This window comes from Megascapheus bottae, chromosome 15, assembly GCF_031878675.1.
Source record: "Megascapheus bottae isolate mThoBot1 chromosome 15, mThoBot2.hap1, whole genome shotgun sequence".
In the NCBI taxonomy this organism is placed as follows: Eukaryota; Metazoa; Chordata; class Mammalia; order Rodentia; family Geomyidae; genus Megascapheus; species Megascapheus bottae.
The window spans coordinates 13943218-13967373 of record NC_143523.1 but is presented as its reverse complement, the minus strand read 5'-3'; positions in this window follow the sequence as shown (position 1 = coordinate 13967373).

Below are 24156 nucleotides of genomic sequence, written 5' to 3'. Positions count from 1 at the left end.
CCGATAACAAGGTGAAATAGTGTAACAATATGAGATAACCAAGGGACAGCAAAAGAGATGAGAGATAACATAGTACATTAAAGACAACAATCACTCATTATATGGCTTTTGTTTCTATATCCTGGAGGTCCTTTCATTTAGTGTCATACTACATGGCCTTATGTATCTAGGTTTTGTTCTATTGTAAATCTCTGCTAAGAGATACCAAGGTTTCTAATGATTATGACAAATGAGGGAAACCATTGAGCCTATGTTTCTTTGAGTCTGGCTTACTTCACTTAATATGATTTTTTTCTAAGTCTTTCCATTTCCTTACAAATGGAGCGATGTCATTCTTTCTGACAGCAGCATAGAATTCCATTGTGTATAAATACCACATCTTATTGATCCACTCATCAACTGAGGGGCATCCGGGTTGGTTCCATATCTTTGCTATGGTAAACAGTGTTGCAATGAACATTGTTGTGCTAGTGGATTTAGTATGCCCTTGTTTCTGGACGGTTGGGTAAAAGCCAAGTAGTGGAATTGCTGGGTCATAGGGGAGCTCTATGTTTAGTCTTTTGAGGAACTGCCATACTACTTTCCATAGTGGTTAAACGAGTTTGCACTCCCACTAACAGTCAAACACAATTACTTTCTTAAGTGGTGAAACATGGAAGAATCACTCATGGTTGTTTATTATTATTATTGTTATTATTATTACTACTACTACTATTACTATTGTGATGATGAGATTGAATGCTATGTGGCCTTCCTGGGCCTCAAACTCCTGGACTAGAATGATCTTCCTACCTCAGTTTTCCACACCTTATCCCAGGGCCAGGGATCAAACCCAGGACCTTAGACATTCAAGGCAAGCATTGAGCTTATCCCCAGTCCCCTAAGGTTGTTTTTGAACATGGTTTTGTTCATTTTCCTTTCACTTTAGCTGGCACCAGTAGTGGCAGACCTGACTTTGAGCTCTGCTTCCCTCGCCAGTGAGCTTGACTAATCTACTCATCTCACTATAGTGCAGAAACTCCAGCACTATAAAGAGAAAATGTCCTACAACCCAAAGACAGATACGAAGCTAGCCCAGCCTGAGGGAAGTTCCACCAATCCCCTGACAAACATCCCCATCACAGGCAGTGTGAGAAAAGGTGTTGGTCTATAACACAGCAGACAAGTACCGTTGGGGGGTTGTAGTGTTTGAGATGGCTTTTTTCCATACAGATTACTTATGGTTGTGGGCTTACAATACTAATGGGAGGTCAATACCATAATAATGGAGGGAAAGTACTACAGTAAAAAGAAAATCCCTGCCTGAGAGGTAGAGATCACAGGTTCAAGGTCAGCCCGGACTACATAATCAGACTCTGCCTCAAAAAAGAAGTGCTAGGGGTATAGCTCAATGGTAGAGTGCTTGCCAAAGGCTGGAAATGATCCCCAAACACTAAAGAAAAACAAATACTCCTTACTTTACACATGGAAAAAATTTCTAAGAATTCCTACTTTTTCTTTTCCCTGGTTCTAGGCCTTGAACTTAGGGCCTGAGATGCTAACCCTGAACTCTTTTTGTTCAAGGCTCTACCATTTTGAGCCACATCACCACTTTAGTTTTCCAGTGGGTAATTAGAAATAAGAGTCTGATGGGCTTTCCTGGTTGATCTGGCTTTGAACTTTGATCCTCAGGTCACGGTTTTTTTGGTAGTTAGGATTACACCCATGAGTCACCAGCATCCAGCTTTCAACCAAACTTTCACCAGTAGATTTCTAGTGAATTATCTTTCATTTCCATTCAAAGGCGAGGGCACTGTATTCCATGAGAAAGAGCCTCAGATGGGAAAGAGTCCTCCATCACACCAGCACTGAGGCACAGATAAGCCCTGCTTCTCAAGTGCTCAGAGCAGGCCCTGGTCTTGGATAACCCAGCGCTCACCCTCACCAGGGATCCCTTTTTATGGTCTAATTTGGTCACCAGATCCTCCCATTCTGAGAGGGAGTGGAGCAGCTCACAGGACTCACCTCGTTTGAATGCACAGCACCATGAATCAGTACCCACTGAGCTCTAGCGAGGATATTTCAAAACCTACAGCACACTAAACGTGAAACTTTTGTTCAAATTTCAAGGATTTTGATAGCCCAAGTGAATAGACACTGCCTATTGATTTTTCCCTTACAATGACTCTTGGATAACCTATTTTCTCATTTATTTTTAAAGACAGCTCATGAGATTTCATAGCAATTCTGCCCAACGTCCTAATATCAAAATCCCTCCTTGACCCTGAAAATTGTAATTCTGCTACAGATCACAGCTGCTGAATATTACCTTTTACTAAGCTGGTTAAATAAAATATGTCCAAATCACTAGATCCCACAAGCCACGGCCTGAAAGTCTAATGATTCAGGTGATTTCTGCCTGCTCACTGGCTCAGCGCTCTCACTGGCTACTGCCAAAGTGTGAGAATCGAGAATATCGGCTCGGGATGGAAATCGGAGGAGGAGAAGCAGGAGGAGGAGAAGAGAAAAAAGATAGCTCGGCTAGTCTTCAATGATTTTCTTGTAAAACTTTTACAAGGCAGACTTAGGCTGTTTGATGTGTTCTAGACAATCAAATGCCTGCCCAGTCTGCGGCAGAGTGGCTGGGGTTTCTCCCTAGTGGAGGAGGGGGTATGTTTGATGTAGGGAAAGTTCAAACCCCCCAAAGTCTTACATGCTACTAGGTCAGATTACACTCACAAGTAGAGGGAAGGATACAACACATAAATCTATAAAAGGACATCCATCCACCCGGCAAGTCAGGTCCTGTCACCAGGTGACTGGGGCCCTCTGTTTGCCCCTAGGGTTGGCTAGAAAAGCCCTAAGTGGAATTTTGACGTGGCTTCTGCCTTTCCACCCAGTGGGCCTTGTGCATTCCTGCCCTCACCTGTGTTCCATCTACAGTTGCCTAAGGGTTCCGTGATCCCCTTGACTGCCGACCTACCACAGGCTGGACCTTCTCTCTTTGCTCACAAGAAGGAAGGACCCAGGACAGCACTGACCCACACACTGGTTCCAAGGGAATTTTGAATATTTCGAAGATGAGAAGTCACAAGCTCTGACTTTCTGACTGTTCTCTTCCCCTTACCTGCACAGTTTTCCATGGCCACTGTGGTCACGTGGTTCCTCGAGACATTTGCTCACGCCATTGGCCAGTGGAACCGCTTGACCCGTCAGAGACCAGAGGATCTTCTGGGAACCTGTGGAACTTCGCAGTTCTGCCACTTCCTTGCACACAACACACACTCAAGCCTTGGCAGGTGCTGGGTCCCAAGGAACAGATCTGCTGGCCTCAGCACCACGTCTGGATGAGCAGGAGACATGAAACGTCCATGGAAAGCAAAGAAATGAATGGCAGCCCTTCCCACCCCTGACTGAGATGATCAGTTGGTAAAAGTGGATGCCTTCGTGCCAGGAGTGACAGCACACCACAGGAGACCACGTTTCCCCTCCCCTTCTCTCCTGACAGACATTATTCACTGAGCCTGGCTCTTGTTCCCTCTCAGAATCCTCTTCCACACATGTTCCTACTTGCCACCTGGCCTCCCGTGTCCCCTCTGTTCTGCTCACCATTGTCTGTCCTAGGAGCCATTTCTGCTCCTCCACGCAAGTCCTGGTTCCCTGGACTCCTGGCCTGCCATTTTGCCTTGCTGTTGGCAGCCATCGGGGCAGTGGAGGACTAAATAAGAGTCTCTCTGCTTCTGGCTTCATCTGCAGATAGATGATGAAAACTCTAGGGAGAATCTCCAATCCACTGTGCTGGGCTGTGATGCAAATTCCTTTGCAATTATCCCACTCTGAACTAGTTAAACCACATGAGTCCCTAAAGGGCAGGAATCCTGCCTGAGCCGCACTGCATGTCTCCTGGAGTCATGCAAGTGCTGAGGGTAGAGGACTCGGAACATACCAGGGCTGTGTGCATCCCAGGATGGGATCTTCATCTCCCCAGGGAAGAAGGAGCCTAGAAAAATGCCCAGATTCCAAGTCAAGCATTGCCAAAAAACCAACTCCATCTTCTATCGTCCCCTCCCCTGAGGGACTTTGAACCATTTGTCAGCTCGGGATCATTAGCCATTTTTGGGTAGAAATAGGGTCTAGCACTCAGGCCAAGGCCCGGATACACAGGCTAGACAACTGCTCTGCTCACAAGCTGTGAGAGCCTCCGCAGGCCCGATATCCTTCCCTGCAAGTCAATCATGGTGAGATTGCCGGTGGCAGTGGCAGGACTCAGTGAGTGATGCCTTGTGGCTGGGACCCTTGGCACCCAGACAGGCTTGGTTAGTGGGAGCAGTTCCCCCATTCTTGCCACAGCCATGACCTAGGACTGCTGGTCCTTCCAGACTGTGATCTTTTCACAAAACGAGGTCCAAAAGACCTGGTGCCTACTGGATGCCAACCACTGGGGCAGGAGCTGAAGGAGAAGTCAAGAAAATCAGAAGCATAACTGAACACAGACAGACAGTGAGGTCCAAACTCTGACCACCCGGTGGGATGTGTCCCCAAACCAACTGGTGTGACTCTAGGCAAGAAAAATCTCGAAGGCAGGCCTGGTGAAGGAGACCCCACCCAGTGCCCAGTGTCACCTGCTTCTGGGGAGAATGTGAATCTTGAGGCAATAAATCTCAGCTCTTATTACTCCCCATTCTCCTCCTTACCAGCTCTTGATTGTCCCCTCCCCGCTGACAACAAGCTATGGTTGGCATCCAGTTGGGGGATTTGAAACCAAGGGAGCTAGCCTTCCCTCCAGGCTGGACATGCTCTGCCTGGCTTCCAGAGCTTCCAGAGGCCAGCTCCTGAAATCGGAAGGAGCCTGCATTGTTGGACCAAAATAGCAAATGTGCAACCTGAGTCTCTTGTGGGGCCCTCCACGGCCTGGCAGCTTCCGGTGGGTGCACCACATAAGCCAGCTCAAGAAGGCAAACTGGAGTGGCCCTGTCTCTGCCCATGATAGCTCTGTCTGCAAATGCACTCCAGGAAGGTGGGCGAGGGGTGGGGGGTGGGAGGGAAAGATTGCACATCCAGGTCAAATAAACCGAGCTTGTCCACATGGCTCATGAGCTTCCTGACTAATATAAATCTCTGGCTGCTGCCCCTGTATCTTCCAGGATGAAAGAGACCTCCCAAGCCCAGAAGGACAACCAACTCCTTTGGCATGGAAGGCAGCCATGCTGTCTCCCCTCCACCCATCAAGCAGAGGAATGCTGAGTTCCAGATTGTGGCTGCTCTTCCCGGGTGGCGCCCAATTGATTACTTGTCAGCTTCCAAAATGTTTTCATCTCAGGAAGAAACAATGCATGAAAAAGCAGTTCTGAAAGCGGAATTAAGAGCTTGTTAGACACGGGCCTTGGGTCAGGGTAGGTGGCCTGTCTGGGGGTGGGGGGCGGCCTTTGAGGAGGCATGCTGGGATTTTTTTAAGCCAGCCCTCTCCCCTGCAGCTCCTGCTTAATGAAGCTGTTGTAGCAGCCCCTTGCAGAACTCACATGCTCCAAAGTAATACCAAGTGTCCCATTACTGTAAACGACCTTTTATTTTTAAACTAATGCTATATTTGGAAAGCAGTAATCCTGGGGAAATGATTCCGGGACTAATGGGGGAACATATTACCTTTCATGTGATTTTTTTCTAATATTTAAGGCTTCTTTGTTATTATCTGAATAGTGAAGATCTACATATACTCTTGGGCAAAAGAAAAAATCAAAATAAGCCTTAAAGCAATAATATTTTAATAAGCATCACATGTCTTCAATGAGATAAAAGTATTATATGGTGTTTTGATATTGAGCTTTAGTTAAAACCTCATTAAAAAAAGAAAGAAAATTTCTCAGATGTATTGGTCATGGGGGAGGGGGAGACAGTGAGGTATTTTTAAATTCAGGTAGAGGAGAAAAGTTCCAGTTTGGGTCAATTATGCTAATTAAATGACACAAACGACTGAAATTGCCAGCAAATGGACTTCTTATTTGTTGCTTTCACTGTTGCTCATTGATCAAAAACAGAAGCTAATGGCACTGGAGCTCTCAAAGGCCGGAGCCCCAGCCTGAATAAACATCAGATGCCAGGCTCCAATCCCAGCGTTCACTGGCTCCTTGGCTCCGGTGGGGAGCCAAGCCTCCTCCCGCCCACATCCTGCCCTGTCCACTGCTGGGTGACGTTTCTGACAGCCCCTGCTGCTGGCCACCTCCTTGAAACTCTCGTCTGCTTCATCAGTGAATACTGGTCCTGTTCTCAGCCCCAACTAGGAAGTGCTGAGGGGCCCCTGGTTACAAAATGAAACCAAGCCTTAGATTTCTTCACCCGGAACCCACATCCCAGCTAGAATCACTGGCTCTTCAGAACTGAAAGAAAAGGCTTTGAAGACGCTGCATGTGGTTATGTAGCAAACAAGAAGACTGAAGCTCAGAGAGGGAAGTGACCTGCCCAAACACACACAGCAAGCTTACTGTGGGGCTAAGAATAGAAGGGCCATCTCCTGACTTCTGGTCTCGTGCCTCACGTGCTCCCCTCCCCAAGATGATAAAACAGAACTTCAGCCTTCTTCCCAACCTACCTGCTCTTTTGGGGCTGTGTTAGTACAAACTAGGACAGCCGAGGCTGAAATGGGGTCACTGATATGAGGGCCCGAATCTGCTTTTTCCTCTGCTGGACCAAAATTAAGAGTAGAATTTCGGTTGCTAAATGAAATGCCAGTTAACTCTGAGTGGACATCAAGGGGCCAGAGGGACTTGTGGATGCAAGCAAAAGATGGAGGAGGGAAGGTCTCTAGACAAACACCAACAGAAGTTGTCATGAAGACAACTCTCCATTTCTGTCTCCCTACTGTGTGGACCCCAAGGCCATGAACCCCACTTCTCCTCAGCTGTCCTATTCCCCAGGGGTGCTGGGTGGGAGTATCCACCTCTAAAAAAAAAAAAAAGCCATAGAGCCAGGCAGAAGAAAGTCTCCTGAGCCTCAGGAACAGGGTTCTGCTCCTGCCCCCCCACCCCCACCCCGCAGTTGAGGGACACTGAGAAGCTGCTTTCCCCTGGGGGTTGTTTGCTGCTCAGTGGGAGATCTTGGCCTAGAAGGGGCACACACTGGATCTGGGGGCTTTGGAGCTCATATTGTTCCTAAAGACATACATAGATGATTCCCACTGCAAATAACAATGAGGTCCTATTTGGGGCTGAAGGGCTGTCCTGCAGGGAACTGAAGGGTGTGGGATTTTGTTGGGCTTTAAGACCTGTGTGGCCTAGGTTGGCCTCTATCCTGGGAATCTCCTGCTTCCTGGGTCTTTGTCTTTGAAGAATTAGAGCTGAACGCGGTTGGCCTCAGCTGCATTGTGCATATTCAATCCACCTGGGGAAGGCGGAAGGGAAGGGAGCACCTGGAGCCTTGGGAGAAGGGCAGGCCATCCGGGCTGGCCTGGGGTTCTGACCTACACCTGCTCCTTGATCTTCAAGGTGCAACTCCCGTTGCTCACAATCTCAGATGGAGAAACAGAGGCCAGGAAGAGAGCCCCTGCTCCCAGCCACACAAATGCAAAAGCAATCTCCACACTGTGGGTTTCAGACAAGCCCAGTAAATCTCTTTCAGTGTGGGAAGGGGGCATCCTGACTAAGAGCTGCCAGCAGCTTCTGCCCAGGTCCAGTCAACCGCCACCTGTCTGTCCTGCACCTTAGCCTGGTTCCTTCCAGTCCCTGCAGATGACGTGCCCCACTTCCTCCCTTGAGGACAGCACTGGCTTCCTAGCTCTCTCCTAGGAAGAGGACTCAGGCAGCCACCGGTTAGCTCCCAGTCACCCCCGCTTCCCCTAGACTTAGAAGAAGGAGCTGGAGCCCCCATGGGGGAGCAGGAAGTCCAGACTCACACCTGAGCAGGTAAGCAATCCTAACCCTGAGGACAAGAGTTCTCCGGCCGCTGAGAATCCGCAGTCTGCTGATAGCCTTCCTTGCTTTGGACTATGAGTCTGAGGTGTGCTATGGAGGTGAAGGGTTGCGGGGACAAGGTGGGTCCTGGCCTGCGGGGGCAGCTGATACATGGAAGAGGGTGACACTTGAGCAGAATCCTGATGCAGCTGATTGAGACCTTTCTTCTGGGTCTGTAAGAATCACTGGCCACAGCTGAGGATGGGCGAAAAGTGATGAATCAGTAGGGCAGGGGTAGGTTCTCAAGGATGACCCCAAACGCCCCTTCTGACCCACAGGGCAGTTCTGAGATCAGAGCCTAACTGCTCTCACCCTGTGGAGTGAGTGAGGTGTGTGGATAGGATCATGTTGTTATTCTCTTGGCTGGGAGGAGGTGGAGTTCAGGAGTTGAGGACTGAGGGGAAGTTTGGCATGAGATAAAGCAGGCCTGGTTTTTCATATTCTTTCCACCTGAGGGTTTTCAGGCACATGGTTTGATTTCTAGGGGCCCCAGTTGTATCACCTGTAAATTGGACTGCTTGTGAGATTTGAGTCCAGAGGAATGGAATATCCCAACTGACAAGGGCCAGGCCATATAGAAATAGAGACTTACAATGAGCAACCCAGGAAGCCTGTTGGCTGCTTCAGACTCACAGGAGGCCAATTTGCCACCTCTAGTGACAATCTAGGAAGCCAAAACATCCAGAAAGCCATTGTCTGTAACAATGGGCCCAAAATAGCCGGGGATTTATTGATGGCTGACAGTTCCCCTCCCTCATTTTTGTCACTACTTCCAGTTGTGCCAAATATGGTCACGTAACTAATCTCCCAGATCTAGATGGCCTATTCACAACTCCCTGGCCAATAGCCATTGGTCAGGGCATACCTGAGTCTCCCTTTTCTCCCCCTTAAGCTTCCTAACAACTCTGCCTGCCTTTGAGTATTTGCCAAGCACAAATGTTGGTAACCCTTCTAAAGTAATCTCAGAATGAATAGCCCTTGCTATTTGTCATTCAGTCCTCATGTAGTCCCATAGTGTCAGGGTATGACTAGCTCCTTGGTCCTCCTTAACACCTAATCAGATACCTAGGTTGTGTCTCTCCTTCTCTACCCAGGAAGAGTCCCTCAGGGTAGTTGCCCTTTGATTGCTTGTCCAGAGGAATCAGACCCTGAGTGGTCAACTGAGCATAAAAGCCCTAGGGATTACTAGCTCCTCAGGACATTTGGAAAAGAAAGCCTGAGGCCTCTATTAATTTTCATAGGGTCTCTTAAATTTGTCTGCCTTGAGAAAACCCAAGGACAGTGCTCAAGCCCTGAGCCCAAACCCTGATCCCAAGCCCGGGACTGGGGGGGACGGGATGGAGGGGGGAAGATGAGGGGCCTGTTAGCAGATGAAGAAGTGACAGGGTTTCCATTATAGGGTTAGGATTAGGGTAATGTGGTTTTCATATTGTTCTGAGACAGGGTTCTTCTCCTGTAAAGCTCACACTCACTGCTCCTCTCCCCTTGGCCACCCTCTGTGGCCAGCAAAGTGATTGGGATAGATTTGGGATGCTTTGTTTTTGTCTTGTTAGTACTGGAATGTAAACCCAGTATCACATTAACTGAGTGAGCCATGCTTCAGTTCTTATGGAATACATTTTGACACACTTCAAGGCCCATGTAAATCCCCCTATTTGAGACCCTGGAGTCTAAGAAGACAAACAGATTCAGATCAGAGGCCTGGCTTCCAGCTCTGAGACCCACTCCTCTGGACACCGCAACCATAAAAAGAACTAATTTGGTTTTTTTCTTCATACAAAGAACTGCCCAGCTCCAAACTCTGTTCCATTCTTTGTTTTTTTTGTTTTGGGGGGGGTTTTTTTGCCAGTCTTGGGGCTTGAACTTTGTGTCTAAGCACTGTCCTTGTGTTTTCTTCAAGGCTAATAATGCTCAAGCACTCGAGCCACAACACCACTTCTAGCTTTTTTCTTCTATATATGAGGAATCTATGCATGAGGTCTTCATGCATGCTAGGCAAGAGCTCTACCACTAGGTCAAACTCCCAGCCCATTTGGATTCCTTAGAAATCTCCCTGCCACACACACCAGTTGTTCCATATAGAAATAAATGGAAAACAGGAAACAAAGTCAATGAGAAACCCTTTCATGTTTAGCAAGGTGGGAATCTATTTTGCAGCCATGTGCCTTTACCACCCTTAACAAACCGATGCCACTCTGGCCATCAGAATTTGTCAGGAAGCTGTTCTAGGCATCTCGAGCAGAAAGGGTTCGCATGCAGGATACTGGTCACTTGTGTGATTGCTTGAAGAATTGGAGGAGTAACATGCAGGCTGGAAGTGAATGGATTATAGGAGGTCAACTGGAAGGGATAGAGGACATGGAGCTTCAGTTATGGTGACAGCCATGAACCCTCACATCAGAAGCACCAGCATATAATTCTCAAAAGCTTGAGTTTTGCCCAAGCACTGAGCAGCAGCTGTTGCCAAAGAATAACAGAAGTCTTCCTCCTCCCCTCATCTCCCGATATTCTCAACCATGCCTCCCATTGGTAGACTCTCAGAGCTGTACAGGGAAAGGGATTCTGGGAAAGTCAGTTCCAGGCTACTTCTCTGAGGTAATGGCTATAGAAGTAGACAGATGTGCCAGGGGAGAACAGAAAATCAGCCTGGCCACAAAGAATGAAGAGCAAAGAGGTTTTCTGTGAAGGGTCGGTTCTTGATTGATGGCCGCCGGCAACCTGCAGCACTGGGTTGAAAATTATATTGAGGTTCTATCTAGGCTCAGCAGGAGAGGGGTGCCGCAATATATCAGCAATGTCTGTCATGGGATTGGGATGTAAGTGGGGAATGGTGTGTAAAGATTGGCATTTGTGTTCTAATCTGGTGATTGAAAGACTTTGAGAGTGATTGATATGTGTGTGTTCCCTTTGTTCCACAGCCAAAAGTGTAAGTCTTACCCATCTGTTTATTCCCATAAGGTCTGAGCAAAAGAATGGCCTCAAAATCAGAGTGACTGGTTAAGATCAGTAAGGGATAGTGGGGAAGCTGTGGGGTCTCCAGTGTCCTGGAGCCATGCCCTTCATAATCCACACAAGTCCTCAAGATCATCTTAGGGTCAGCTCTTTCACAGGCACTTCCATTATCAGCTACCTCTCACCTCATTTTACTTCCGAGTTTCTGGACCCATCTGCCTAGCTCGATCATGTGACCTTGGTGAAACCTTCAGTCCTTTTTCAGTGAACCGCTTCCCCTTTCTGGACCTCAGTTTTCTCATTGGCATATTGAGGAGTTGAGTTGGATCTGTGGTTTTGACGGTTGGGAGGAGGTCCAGAGGAACAAGTTTAGAGGACTGCCAAAGCATGGCGCTCTGGGAAGTAGCACATCTGTCTGCTCTAGATGGTGTGCTTCCACTTCACTTGTCACTTGAAGAAAGAGAGGGGTGGGTGCTGCTTCTACCTCTCTGACAACGCCTCACCTGAGGATGACTCCACTTAAAGTTCTTCGTTTAGAGTGGCTGTGAACAAGAAGCATATTCATAGAAAGCATACTTTGCATTTTGGTCTTAACAATATACAGTAGGTCAGGTAGCATGACACAAAACTACAGTCCAGTTAATCAGGAGGCTGAGGCAGAAGGATCATCTAGGACTTCAAGGCCAGCCTAGGTCACACAAGAGTCCCCCCCAATCCCTCCCTCCCTCCCTCCTCTCCTCCCTCTCCCTCCCCGCCTCTCTCTCCCCACCTCCTCTCTCTCCCCCCTTCTTTCCTCTTATCCTTCCCCATCCTGTCTTCCACAGCAATGAATTACAGTCTCTATCCTTAACATCCCAACTTCAGTTGGACATGACCATCTGAGGCCTGGTTCTTGTCCTTATGAGGTGTGTAAGGTCATCCAAGGAGGAGAAAGTACACTTAATAGGTAAATCTCCCATTCTACCCAAAGCCTGTGTTATTGGCTTTAGAACTGAAAAGCACAATAACCCACAGAAAATGCAGAGCTTGTCATTCTGGAGCTGAGACATTCACATGTTGAGGAATGAGAACATTCTGCTTTGAGCTGTTTCGTTGTCCCTTTGAATGACATTGCAATGACTGTATGGGTTTCTATTGTTGCTTTTTTTTTTTAAGATAGGGAACTGTGCAAGTAGGTTTTTCTGCTCAAAATGTACTTTGGAGTTCCACCTTGGGAAATCGGAACACTTCTGTTCCTCTTCCTGATACAGTTTCACTTGGTTCCTATTAACACTAGCTCCAGAAGACTCTGAGTCAGCCGGAAAATATGTCCATTCAGGAAAATGACAAGTTCACTTTCATCATCCCTGCAGGAGGGAAAGGGACAGTCTTGAGAGCCCTGGAGGGTATTTTTGAAGAATGGAGGTCAGATTCTGCCCTTCCTCTCCTTCTCTTCTCCTTGGGCCCTCCCTGGCCAAGGGGCTCAGTTTGAGGAGGAAGTGTCTGGAACCCTGTCCACACACCATGGCCCTTTTGTGCCCAGTGGAGGCCTGCGCACTCCAGGCTAAGATCAGCCTAAGGCTTGAACCTAAAAGGAAGCCCTTCAGTCCTGTTTCTATCCAGGAAAGCCTCAGCCAGGCTAGGACAGAGCATATGTAGACCTAACTTGCTGGTTTGATGAACTATAGGGGCAGAGCCTTCTCCCACTGGTAATCCCAGTAGGAAAAGGCAGCAGAAGAAGGTGAAGTTTGTGGCTAACAAATCCACCAGTCAACTGTTCTCTGCTTCTCACATCCCCCACTAGAGAAAGAAAAGTTTGCCTGAACTTCACCAATGCCTAGAGAAATACTTTCAGAATTAGCACATACAAATGGATGAACTGAAGTATAATAAACTCCATGGAGAGGTTAAATAATATAAAATAATACAGCTAGAATTAGCACTGTGCCTCTTCTAGCAAAGAGAATGACCCATGTATAGGAGAGGGAATACCTCCCTTCCTTGAAAGCTCTTGGAGATGAAGCTCTTGTTTCTGGACACTGAAAGCTGAGTTGAAGATGTCTCCAAAGCAAGAGGAGGAAAATCAGGGCCATTTTGCTCAGGAAAGACACCCTCAGAACAGAATACCCAGGAAGCAGTTGCTTCCCAGAGAACAGAAGTAGAGGTCAAATGTCCTTTCTAAAGGAGATAAGAGCTCCAGGCAGAGGCTGGCACGAAGAGAAATTACTTCACACCCAGGAGCATTTACCCAAAATAAACAAGACATTTTCCATCCTGTCTTTAGTTTCCACTAAGGCCTTTTCCTACGCACTGAGGTCTGAATGCTGTTACAAGAATCACAATGTTCATGTTCTGTTGATAGATTTTTTTCATCTTTAAGTAGTTTTACAAAGGAGGTACCGTTTAGCAAAACCATTTATGAATACAATATATCTTCATCAGTGTCACCCATGTCAACATTCTCAACCCCCTACACACACACACCTTCCCTTACTTAATTTTGTGGTATATACAATGAATTGTTGACTACATTCTCCACACACTCACCCTCATTCATCTACTCCTTTTCCCTTGGCTCCCCCCCACCATGTACCTGGTGCTTATTTTGTTGGATTTCAACCTAGCCTTCCTGAAATTTTATACTAATAACCTCTGTACAGAGTCTATTATACTTTAGTTCATCCATTTGTAACCACTTACATACCACCCAATGTGTTTGCTTATAACTCTTAACAATTTGCTTGGGAAAGCTCCTGGCAAGTAAGTTCGTTCAGATGTGGCTACCTCATAGCATAACAGGTAGGAAACTCATATTTACAAGGTAGACAGTCAGGAAGGTGAGCCAAACACACATTAGTGGGATCAGGACAGCACTGATCAATGGAAGTTCTTGTGATGATGTATTCTCATACTAATTTGCACTGTGAGCCACAACTGATTCCCTCTGCACGGCAATCCAGCACATGTATGACCAAGGAAATACAGGCTTAGATTTAAATACTGGCTAGTGGCTACGATATTGAGCAGTGCAGTTCAATAACTCATAAAGAGACCCTAGTCAGAGGGTTAGAGTTTTGGGTTTGTCAAAAGTAACAATACTTTTTGCGATATCATCTTGCCCTCCTTGCTGACAGGCTCTATTCCAGAAAGATGCAATGACTGTCTAGGTTCGAAAAGACACTGAGGTTATTAAGGGCTTCTATTCTCATTACAGCTAGCCAAGAATGATAGCATCAGCCAGATACCAGTCTCCTGAACACAAGATGGATTCCCTCATGTCATAGCAGCCTTGGGTGTGTGGAAGTATGTGGACGATGATGGGAATATCATCTGGTCTGAAAAGTGTTCCTGCAGCTTAGAACTTCTCCATGAGTCTTCTCGAGGGCCCCTGGGTCCCTGTTACTCAGTCTTCCCTGGTGGCCAACGTGGCTTTTTCAATGCTAAGAAAGCCAACCCACTCCCTTGTTGATATGTTGATAGAATGGCCTCTCCAAAATGTTCACATCCAGATCCCCAAAACCAGTGACTATTCAACCTTACAAGTTAAGAGGAACTCTGCAGGTATCATTAAATTAGAGGTCTTGACTTGAGGAGACTACTTTGGGTTTCTTAGGACAGCCCAGGATATTCACAGGGTCCTAGTAAGTGGAAAGCACCAGGGTGAGAGGTGTGTGAGATGCAATGATGGAAGCCAAAGGTTAGAGTATCTCAGGGAATGGGTCATGAGCCAAGGTAGGCAGCTTTGAGAAACTGAGAGCGCTAAGGGAACAAATTCTTCCTTGAGACTACTATCAGGTTATTCCTTCTTTTCCTCCTTTTCATTCTCTTCCCTTCATCCCTTCAAAAGTTGGACAAGCTAAACCAGAATGCAAGCAAGAATGGGAATCCATTTCTGTCTTATCAGAAATAGGCCCCACTCCCTCTGGTACCTTGGAAGACAAGAACCACTGGATCACAGTAGCCTTCCCTGTATCCACTGTCTGCACAGGCCCCAGAGGCTGCCAAGAAAGAGGACCTAGGCCTCACCTGGATGTCCTCAGGGAATATTTTCCCCTAATTCTCTTGAGAAACTTCTTACCAACATAACACCCAACATTCACCAGCCCAGGAACCCGTATCTTCCATGGTAACTTAGCTGTTCTCTCTTACAAAAGCCAGGCTTCCGTGAATATTCAGGTGCACATTCTACCATTGAATGTTGCCCTAGAATTTACTCAGAGATGGACACCAAATCTACTTACTGGAGAAGCATGTGGCCTAGCCGAGGGACCAGAAGGAGGGAGCTGACATAGCCATGTTCAAAGACCAGCACACATTAAGCAGATTGGAAGAGCCTCCAGCTTAGCCTAGTCCAGACAGCTGAATCATGAGAAAAAAAACAAACTGTTGTTGTGGTAGTAGTAGATGACTTCTGTCTGGGGTAATTTTTTTCCATAGTAAATATCACAGCATTCCCAGGCATGGCCTCCACCAGAGAATGGAGGACTTGTCTTCCCTTTCTTTCATGCTCTTCTTGATCTCTTAGCCCAGCCCTCCAATCCCTTCCCTGTGGCTACCTATAACCTCATAACTGGCAGCAGTGCTGGGAACACCTGTCCAACCAGTTCTTTGTGTGGCCAGGTATAATTAATTAACATTGTGAGTTCACATACAAGGGATGCCAATGACCTTGAGCCTTCTCCTTCACTTAATGCTGGAGCATTAAGCAATGAGCAAGGATGACTATGGCATTTCCTGACATTGGAGCCCCACCTCCTGCTGTCAGTTGTAGGAGATGCGCTGATGGCAGGGTTATTATGATGATAGAGCCTGGCAATGCCTTCACACCCCTTGTATTCCAGGGATCAGAGGCCTCAACATTGTAGTGTAAGGTAGGAAGGAAGAACAGCTGCTTCCACAGGAGTGGTCATTCTGTGAGGATAGGGACCAGACTCATCTCAGATGTAGTCATGGAGGGAGTTACAAATGCCCCCAGGTGTTTGGGTTGGATTGCATATGGTGAACCCAGGAAACCCTGTTGGGGCAGGACTTACAGTTCCCTGCAGAACCACCTGAAGGACAAATATCAGGGAAGCAGTCATTCATGATCCACCGCCAAAGGGAAACTTTCTCCTCTCATTCCTCTTGGCATGCCATCGTGGTAGCTGGGGTGACAAGGAACAAGAACCAAGAACAAGAGCCAAGGAACTTTGAGGAAGAATAGACCTAGACTCCAGCCATTTCCCATTTGAAGACCACCTTACCTTGAGGAGTGCACTTTGCTGAGGTTCTCAAGAGTTCCAGGTATATCCGTGGATTTGGAAAACCAGCAAAAGACACGGGGTCCTGGAAGATGTTTCCCTGACACCTTGGCATGATCATCTTTCTTATTAATTTAGTTTATTGTTACTATAGAGGTGATGTACAGCAGGATTGTAATTATATGAGTTAGGTAATGAGTACATTTCCTTTTGTACAATGGCTTCGGTTCCCTCACTCTCTCCCAATCCTTCCCTCCCATCTCCATCCACGAGTTGTGTGGTTCACTTTTGATCAGTGTCCAGTGACCTCCCCTGCTGCACTTTTCAGCATTTTTCCCTTGAGTTCTGCACCCTCTTCCCAACCCTTCCAAAGATGTACACTTGAATATACCATGCTTAAGTTAAAGAAGACAGAATCATCAAAAAATGAGACGAGGGAAAAAGAAGTCTAATTTCCTATTATTTGATATAAATACAAAGAGGCACTTAGGCATTGCGCCTTTGATGTTCTTTCCTAAGTGTAGCCCCTTTTGGTCTTTTGGTGTGAGTCTATAGAATCCTAGGTCAATTTATCATATCCCAGTGTATTTTACATCTAATTTCCACATGTCAGGGAGAACATGTGCCATATTTCTCCCTGAGCTTAGCTTACTTCCATCCATTTCCCTGCAAATGACATGATTTTATTCTTTCTAATGTCTGTGTACAATTCCACTGTGTACAGGTACCACCGTGTTGGGATTCACTCATCTTTTGTGGAGCCTCTGGGTGGTGTTCCTATCTTGGCTAGAGTGAGCAGTGCAGCAGTAAACATGGAAATGCAAAGGTCTTTATCATATCTTGGCTCATGATATTTGGGGTGGGTGCTGGGTCTGATCTTGAGGAGGAAGGAGGCTTAGAGGAAACCTCAATGCATGGGTCTCAAGAGAAACCAAGGAGAAACAAGCACTGTATGTATCCTCTTTAGCACCATAGGCAGAAGAAACAGATTGGGGCAATTACAGGAAAGCATTCCTTGTCTGTAGATTTGGTCATGGGCAGTACTACCTTATTCAGTAAACAATTTTGTGAACTTTTGTTAAGATTTCATGTTCACAACTGGAAAAGGAAATCAAGGAAGCAAAAAGAAAACAAAGTCTTTGTGAACAACATGCAGCCACTGCCCTGGAGAGAACGAGGCTGACAATTTCTGGGAATGCTAAAGAATGCCTCCAGGAGAGAGGACCTATGAGGTCAGTGCTGATGAGTAAATAAGAGTTCATTGACCACCACAAAGTTAGATCTCTTCTTCAGTGGTTGAACTTGCCGCATGCGATTTCTGACAGCAGCCATGTTGATCAATGGCAGCTGGACATGAACTCTGGGACTCACGGAACTCTGGCAATGGCAACATGAACTGGGAGCTTGGCATGGAGGCACCTTACAAGTCACCAGTGCTGATGGAATTAACTGGCCACAGGTGAATATGGTAGAGCAAGGTACAGAAACAAAGAAGAGGAACTAGCGCTGGCTGAGGAGGCCCTCAGCCTTCCAGAGCAGCTTCTATAGATAATCCCCTGAATCCTAAGGCTAGGGGCCAACTCAAGAATCTCACCAGAGCTAATATGCATGGCCACCCCTTTCCCTCCTCAGTGATTAATAGGTCTCCAGTGGTGACCACTGCACTAAGAGGACAGGTCCTTCCTTAGATGAGAGTGATAGACATTAGCCCTTTGCAAAGAGCTGAGGTCATTCCTGTCTCTCTCAATTAACTTTGGCTCAGAGGGACTGGCAGCAACATGGGTGTGAGTGAGCTCTATCTGACTGATATTCTGTCAACTATCACACAGGGTTGTGATCCACAAGTTTTGCCATCTGCTGCTGCAGTTGGAGTCACTGCATCCACAATGGCATAATTACCATATTTTGTTTGGATTTCCCTCCGTTTCATCCTAGCCTGTGAATGTGACACATAACTACAAAAAGAAAGGGGAGGTGGGGGAAAGGAGCCTGATAGGGTGGCTACAAGGACCAGATCTTCCCCAGGGGAGAGCAGGAAGGGGGAAGGCTGCCAGGAAAGGTGGCCCAGCCCTGCCATTCCTCCCCCCCACCCAAAGCTACATATCCTGGGAACAAAGAGGAAGTTGGTGGGTTGGGAGTAAGGGTGGGATTAAGATCACACAAACCTGCAGCCTTAGAAACTGGCTTAATCCACTTTTATAAAGAGTTGGGAGGGTTTTCCTCTCCAGGAATATAATACTTTGCACGTCTCATCAGCCTTTTTTTCCCAGAACATTTCAAAGCTCTCTGCAAATACAGTTGAGTCTCTCCTTAGATTAGAGCACAGCCTATTATTATTACCTGGCTGTGGAGACACCCCAGGTCAGCGGGTCACCGGGGGCCCTCTGAAATATAGACAATTCCCTGCCATACAAAGCCTGCTGTGCTGTGCTGCCTAACTAGTCGTTTCCAAATGATGTGAGTCATAGGCCCCTTCCCAAAAGAAAAATGTATAATTTCTAATTCAGAGCAAAGTAGACTTCTCTGGTTAAGATATGGGTCAGAGGTGAGGACAAACAGAGGGGTGAAGTTGGCACCCCCATCTGCCCCGCTCCCAGGACCCCAAGACCACAGCTTGAAGACCACTGTGGATGCCAGTGGGACACCAAACTCAACCCTAAGGCAGATTTCTCCAGGTGCTGTGTACTGTAGTTTCAGCAGGAGACCTTTCATAAACACCAATTCTGAGGCTTCATACTTGGTTTTGTTTCTATCTTTTTTTTTTAATGGAAGATTTTCAAATGACATCTATTTGATACAGGATCATCTACAGACTGTATGGTCAAGGGCAGAGTAGAAACCTGGGGCCCTTTGTGGGGTTTTTTTGTTGTTGTTGTTGTTGTTTTTAAGACTAAGAATTTCAAGATGGCAGCACTGAGTCACTAAACTAAGCCAAGGGTCCTTCTCAGTGCAAGATCCTGGGCTCCAGCCCAACTCACAGGCCCAGGAAGCCAGCCCTACTTTCACAACTCCAAAACTCAAATCTTCCTCTTCTCCCCAACTTTCAAAAGAGATACCAATGCATTCAAATAAACCTCTGCCTCTTCTGAGAATGTTCTGGCATTCTGGTTGGCCAGGCTATATAACCTCAGGTCCTCTGCTTTCAACAAAAAAAAAAAGCGTGACTTTAAGTTGAATTCTGCACTTGTAAGCAGAGACTACAGCACACAATATAATCCAGTGTTTACTCAAGAATTCTGAAGGGAGCAGCCCTTGGGAGAAATTGTAGATCCTACAATAATTTGATAGAACCATGCCAAGGTGCTCCTGGCAAGCCTGAATATTCTCTCTCTCTCTCTCTCTCTCTCTCTCTCTCTCTCTCTCTCTCTCTCTCTCTCTCTCTCTCTCTCTCTCTCTCTCTCTCTCTCTCTGTCTTTCTCTCTCTCTCTCTCTCTCAGTCTTTCTCTTTCTCTTTCTCTCTCTCTCTCTTCCCCCTTCTTCCTTTTCATCCTTCAAGACAGAAGGCTTTAGTAAGAGCTAAAAACAAGATCCACTAAAGGTCTCTTCCAACTAGACAATATCTTTGTGGTTCTCTGATTTCGCCATACTCATGGCAAATGGCAAACCTTTGAAGGCTTCTTCCCCGGCCCAGAAAATTCTCCTCAGTTCATTCTTTCATCCTGGTCCCATCTAGCTTTCCACTTAAGTGGCACCTCCAGATGTCTCTGCCTTTGAAAGGAGATAGGTGACTGTGAGGTAAGGCCATTCCTACAGATGTGTGGGTTCAGGTGGCATAGCAGTTGGGGAACATATCAGGCAATATCTACCCAGGAGATAGAATCCATCTAGGTATTTATAACAGAGGGAAATGAATGTGGGAATTGGTTTTGCAGGGAACAGAAGAGCTAAGAAGGCAAACCAAAGCATCAAGTGAACCTTTTGGTGGACAATGTAGGAAATCACCAGCTCTCTCAGCCCAAGGGACAGAGGGAAGCAGTGGGAGTGAGCCAAGGATCTCAGCAAATCTGCATCCACAGGGATCTGTCCAAAATTAAGGGGGAGAGGGGTGGGGGAAGCCAGGGAAGAAACAAGACGGCCAAAGCATAATGGGATGAAGAGAAATTTCAATATCCATTTTCTTCACTATTTCCTCACCTCTCAGCTCCATACACTTCTCCAAGCCAGCTAGAAGTCAGGGAACAGAAGCAGCTGAGAGAACTGTGCAGGACTGGATCTCAGAGCTCACAGACCATATTCTATCAGGGGTGCTGAAGAAGCGGGGTGTAGGCAGAGAGGCTCTTGATAGATCCTCCACTACACTGGCCTTACAAACAGTATTTCTCATGCTCAGTAAAATTACAGTGCAAAATCTTCCCACTGGCTACTTAATGTCCCCATAGGACTGATTTATTTGATAACTTAGGAGAAACGTTGTGCTGAGTTGCAGATTCACTTCCTCTTATGAAAATTATATAATCTGAGACTAGGGACGTGGCTCAGTGGTACAGTGTCTGCCGAGCATGCAAAAGGCTCTAAGTTCAATCCCTAATAAGGAAAAAATTATATAAATCATCAAAAGTTATATTCAAACTTCCCATTATGGATTTTGTTGTAGTTGGTAGTCGTCCTAGGGTTTGGATTCAAGGTCTGGGCACTGTCCCTGAGCTTCTTTTGCTCAAGGTTAGCACTATACCACTTTGAGCCACAGTGCCACTTCTGGTTTGCTCGTGGTTAACTGGAGATAAGAGTCTCATGGAGCTGGGTGCTGGTGGCTCACACCTGTAATCCTCGCTGCTCAGAGACTGAGATCTGAGGATCGGATTTGAAGCCAGCCGAAGCAGAAAAGTCCCCATGAGACTTTTATCTCCAGTAACCACTCAAAAACCAGAAGTAGAGCTGTGACTCAAAGTGGTAGAGTGCTATCCTTGAGCAAAAGAGCTGAAGGATGATACCCAGGCCTTGACTGACGAAAATGAAACAAAAAAGAATCTCACAGACTTTGCTGCCCAGGCTAGCTTAGAATGACAGTTCTGAGATCTCAGCCTCCCGAGCAGCTAGAATTACAGATGTAAGCAGCCACTGGCACCCAGTGTTGACTTTGATGATCATGATCATGATCATGATTCCAGCAATTTCTATCTCTCTCTCTCTCTCTCTCTCTCTCTCTCTCTCTCTCTCTCTCTCTCTCTCTCTCTCTCTCTCTCTCTCTCTCTCTCTCTCTCTCTCCTGCTCTACATTTGATCCCTGCTTTGTCTCCTCCCCCTCACAAAGCTTCCCAGTCATTTTCCCACGTTGAGAAAGCCACAGGCCCTCTCCACTTCTCCATGGCACTCTCTTGTTCTTAAATAGTTGCCGTGTCTCTTTCACTTCCCCTTTCTCTGCCCTCTTCAGAGCTTGCCTCCCATGCAGGGCACGATCCTTTCCCAAGAAGTACCCACACCATGGAGCCACTAAAGAGGAAACCGTGAGTGTGGATGGAGAGGTCCAGGTTCCCAGAGGCCATGGGTATCCCTATGGCATCTGGGTCACTGATACAGTGGATTTCAAATGTGCTGTTCACCTGCTATGACCAAGAGGCCTTGGTGTCCTGACCAGTACAATGGCTTCCTTCTTCTTTGGTAGTTGTACCCCAGTTCCTCTTGGGAATGAGTTCTCCCCCACAGCTCTAGCTTGGATAGGACTGTCTTTTCAAGCAGGCAAACCAGGTTCCCATTCTCCCATGATGGCAGATTTTGAGTGGGATGAAAGTTCAATCTCACGGTTGCTGCAATTTCCCACAGGATTATCTATAAGCTTCTCCTACTCCTTCTAACACCTACACTCACCACCTCCTTGTCCTTAGAGTGCCTACCCCCTCAGCTTTATCTGGAACCCTTATGCATGAGTTGCTTATAGCCATCCAACTCTAAGCCATGCAAGGCATGATCATGAGTGTGCCATATAACCTCTTCAAGCTCCAGGTTCTTGGTCTGTACATAGAGAAGCCAGGACAGGCCTCCTGGAGGGAGGGATGAGGCTTGACCTTTCGAGTGTGTTACATAAACATCCCATCCCTCTTCTGTTGAGCATCTTCTGTCCTGTTGAAAAAGGGAGTCTTCAAAAAATAATGGAATAAGGCAGACATGGTGGCTCACACCTGTAATCCTAGCTCCTCAGGAGGCTGAGATCTGAGCATAGCGGTTCAAGCCAGACTGGACATGAAAGTCCATGGGACACTTATCTCCAGTTGATGAGCAGAAAACTGGAAGTGGTGCTGTGGCTCAAGGGTAGGGCAGTAGTCTTGAGCTGAAGAGCTCAGGGACAACACCCAGGCTCAGAGTTCAAGTTCCATGACCAACAACACCAAAAAAAATAATGATGGAACAGCCAGGTATGGTGGCCACACCTGTTCTTCCAGATGATTGGAAGGTAGAAGCGTGGAGAGTTCAAAGCCAATCTGGGAAAGGTAATGAGACCTTGTTTCAAAAAACACACCCACGAAAAAAATTAAAAAGGGTGGAGCTAAGAAAGCCAAATACTATATGTTTTTTTCTTTTCTTTTCTTTTCTTTTCTTTTTTTGTGGGCCATGGGGCTTGAACTAGTACTGGGCATTTGGCCCTTGAGCCAAGCCCCACTTCTCATTTTCTAGAGGTTAACAGGAAATAAGAGTCTCAGGTCCTTTTATTCCTGCACTGGCTTTGAACCTTGATCTTCAGATCTCAGCCTCCTGAGTAGCGAGCCCCACACCCGGCTCGTGTATGGTTTTTCTTGTAGGTGGAGCTATACCAAAAAGATATATGCGTTCATGAATATGAATATATATGTGAAAAGATATACATACATAGAACACAGAACACAGTTCTAACTATGGGACTAGTTAGGGAAATGAGAGTAAGAAGAAAGGGGGAAAGGTAAACAGATGGAGTGAATAATTTCAAAATACATTGTAACTATGTATGAAGACAGCAGAAGGAATGTCAATGAAAGCTGTTGATAAATAGTGGTTGAAGAAAGATTATGAGAAAAAATACTACATATATATGTCTTTAAAAAAGAAAAGTTGGGGACATAGCTCAAGTTATAGAGCAATGGCCTGGTAATCATGAGGCACTGGGTTCAATCCCCAGAGCCCCCAAAAAGGAGAAAGAAAGTAAAAGAGGGAGGGAGGAAGGGAGAGAAGGAGGGAAGGAAGGAGGGAAGGAAGGAAGGAAGGAAGGAAGGAAGGAAGGAAGGAAGGAAGGAAGGAAGGAAGGAAGGGAGAGTAAAAAAAGAGAAGAAAAGAAAGAAAGGAGAGAAATCAGAGAAGGAAAATAGAAAATGGGGAAAGAGGAAAAGAGAAGAGGGGAGGAGGAGAGAGGAGATGGAACAGGTGGCCAGAGGCAATGATCAGTGGTCACGTTTCCTGAGACCTCATCTTCCCCCTTCTCCCCCCCCCCCCCCCCCCCCCCGCTCTTCCCCTTGCACCTGTCCTACATAAAGACTTGCTTGGGCTCCCTTAGGAGCCTGAGCACTGGCTTGCCCACTTCAGTGAGGTAGAAGCAGCATTTCTGAAAAACCTGCTCCAAACTCATCATGACGAGTAAAAGCAGTGAATATTCCAGCTGGGGCTTTGCTGGAATCCCTAGACCTGCTCCTACAGCACAGCGGCTGTGCTCAGAGAATTCCTCTCCTCACCAGACACAGCCATTCTTTTTTTTTTTTTTTTTTTTTGCCAGTCCTGGGCTTGGGCTCAGGGCCTGAGCACTGTCCTTGGACTTTCTCAAGGCTAGAGCTCTACCACTTGAGCCTCAACACCACTTCGGGCTTTTTTTGTATATATGTGGTACCAAGGAATCGAACCCGGGTCTTTGTGCATGCTAGGCAAGCACTTTAACCACTAGGCCAAACTCCCAGCCCAGACACAGCCAATTCTTTGCAAGAGAAAACATGGCTCTGAGGCGTGTCCTATTTACCCTGGGGAGCTCAGCAGATTCCCTGGTATCTCTGAAAGCACCCACAAGCTTCCTCAGCTCCAAGACTCCTTCACTGCTTCCCCTGGGTCCTTTACACTGAGCCTTGTCTCCAAAGAGCATCACTGTCCTGTGGATGGAAACTCATCCATGAA